Genomic DNA, 2,812 nt, shown 5'->3' on the forward strand with positions numbered 1-2,812 from the left:
GCCAGAGGAATTTCCAGCAGACAGCAATTTGAAATTTTTCCGGCAAACATGGGACACATTGAAAAAGCGTTCATCCCCACCATGAAGTGTAAGATGGGCTGATCGCAGACTACACACCATCACAATGACAACTCCCCAGAGTGCCAGACATGACATTAGCAATATCGCCACTTTACGCCTTGAACAATGTGGTAGACCTCAATGCTAAACCGAAGATTTTACAGAAATAACTGTGCAGTATGCCTGGTCAAGTTTGAGGTGGACTCTGGAATTGCATGCACGTTCATCAGAGAGAACACTTTTTGTGCTACCTAGCGCAACAATGCGTCAGCTCTCCGTCAAGATTCATGCAGTTGAGAATGTGGTCCAGACATTCCCTGCCACAAATGTGCTGTGGCACTGTAGACGTCTTCTGCAACGGTCAGACCCATCAGCTGCCCTTGCTTATCGTGCAAGGCTCTGGATAAAGTTTGCTAGACAGAAACTGGTTCACCCCACTCTGAGCAATGATTTCTGGGATACACAAAACACTCAGATTCCCAGCAGTGCGACAGCGACAAGAGATTGGACGCAGTGTTCTCGGAAAAAATTCCTGGGAAATATCCTCCTGCCACCCTGGAACTTGAGCAAGATGCAGCACTCAAATTTCTCAAGGCCAGGCCAATACCCTTTGGCTTGTGAATATCGGTCGGAAAGGAGCTTGAGCTACTCCATGAACTCCATGCAGCATCATCAAGCCGACTAAACATTCGGAATAAGCTACACCACTTATTGCCGTCTGAAATAACGAAGCCCTACGTCCCTGCGGGGACTTCCGGAGTACCGTCAATCGAGTGGTGAAAGCATCCTCGCCCCTGCTGCCCACACCCGAAGGATCCTTCAGCACGGTTCATGGTGGAACAGCCTTCAATACTTTGGACTTTGCCCAGGACTACTAGTGGTTGAAGGTGGTTGAACGAACTTGTGAATTACTATCAGCACCATCAAGGGCCTCTACAAGGTCAACAGACTGGCATTTGGCATAGCTTCGCCGCTTTGCCTTCCGTCTCCTCCCGTGTCCTCTTACTGCTGCTAGACGGCTTGTCGGCCTCCATGCTTTCTTCCTCTTCTACAGATGGTACTTAATTTTTTCGCTCAGGCTTCTTGACGTCTTGAACGCCGCTCTCCGATGCCGAAGTTCGCGTTTCATAAACAGAGGCTTTCTTGCCTTTGCTGTATGGGGCAGTGCTTACTGGGTGCAGCTGAAGGGACGTCGATTTGGGTGCCTGTTCATGCCGACGTCCACCAGCAACCTCCTCGGCCTCAGCCTCGTCCATGTGGTGCTCCGAAAGGCCCGAAAGAAAAAAAAACACCTTGAAAACTCGACGTCCGTGAAGGATTACAAGGAACCTGCCATTTCCTGATCCGTAATAATGCGGCAAATTCACACGGCCTCACGTATAGGAGCCACCAGGCGTTCCTAAAACTAATGATGTACCACGCAGAAAAAAAAATCACGTCCGCGACAGGACTCGAACCTGCAATCTCCTGATCCGGAATCAGGCGCCTTATCCATTAGGCCACGCGGACATGCGGAAAGCGCAGCTTCTCCATATCGTTCAAGCATTCAAGAAATGAAGGTTTTCCCATTAGCCCTTAACAAGTTGCACGGAAATTGATAACCGGCGCAACATGTTACGGCGTAATTCTTTGTTTCATGCGGTATCGGTTAAAGTAAGCTTTCGCGGATGCGCGAGAACAATCTGCTTCAGCGACGAAGAAGAAGTAGAGAAACATAATCTTATTCACTGATGACTTTTGTCCAAGTCGTTTTCGTTTGTTTATCGCAACTCCTCCGTGGTGGAAGAGTTGCTATAAATGTTTTCTTACTGCGCGTTCCAGTCTAACCTTTCCCTCCTCACAGTAGTCTTCATTTAAAATTACCCCATAATGACGCTGGAGCGATATGGAGGAAAGCCGAAGCTTTCTTGAAACACGGGATATCTTAAGATCTGACAACATCCACAAAACCGGAGACTAATTACGAGTATTCAGCGCTATTTAATTTAATGGCCAGAACATGCCACGCGTTGCTTGATGAACATTGTTCACTTCAGTAGACATCTCTATCTTCCCAGAGAATCCCCCAGTTCTATTTTCCCACTAAACACTTGGAACAATTTAGGACAGAAGGTCTTGTCTGTCCTCTTATCCCAACACACATTTGTATTAGGCGGCCTGAAAAATCATATCACAGCTTTCGCGTAGTGCTGACAGCCAAACTGTATGCAGCACGCTTGTTATGCATCATACCGAGCCGCCGTGGTGGCCTATAGTGGGTTTGACGTTGCGCTTCAAAAGATGAATTTGCGGTATCAAATCCCCGTCACGGCGACTGCCTTTCGATTACAGCCGCTGCAACAAAGGCAGTGTATCGTGCATTGGGTGCACGTTGGATTACTACGGCGTGACTCACATTCAGATCGTGGTTTTTGCCAGAAAAATATCCATCATGCCATGTCCATGCAGCAGTCCCTGAAGACGGCGCCCTAATTTGTCCGCGTGTCCAATGGAACTTCACGGAACTCGTGCAAGCTACACAACTTGGCCGAGCCAAGGTGTAAATCTGCAGTGAACAATGCAGTCCCGGCTACTGCCAAGTGATTGCAGCCCGTACTGGGCTGTTTTTTTTTTTGGTTTCTGTGACATCAGCGGGTGACTAACGGACATGAATCATGACACGGGACGCATCTGGCATATTTCGGATCGCCTAGTCGACATGCGGCTATTCAGTCAAATGAAAGAATTCATTTCGTTTTAATGCGAAAAGTGA

General features: G+C 48.0%; 1 non-coding gene across 1 annotated transcript; it reads right to left on the reverse strand.

Annotated features, from left to right (window-relative positions):
• Nucleotides 1-1,496: 1,496 nt before the first annotated feature.
• Trnar-ccg (transfer RNA arginine (anticodon CCG)) lies at nt 1,497-1,569 on the reverse strand. The gene has a single exon. It is a non-coding gene; the product is annotated as a tRNA-Arg (tRNA).
• Between the last annotated feature and the right edge of the window lie 1,243 nt (nt 1,570-2,812).

This window comes from Dermacentor silvarum, chromosome 1 (genome assembly GCF_013339745.2).
Source record: "Dermacentor silvarum isolate Dsil-2018 chromosome 1, BIME_Dsil_1.4, whole genome shotgun sequence".
Lineage (NCBI taxonomy): Eukaryota > Metazoa > Arthropoda > Arachnida > Ixodida > Ixodidae > Dermacentor > Dermacentor silvarum.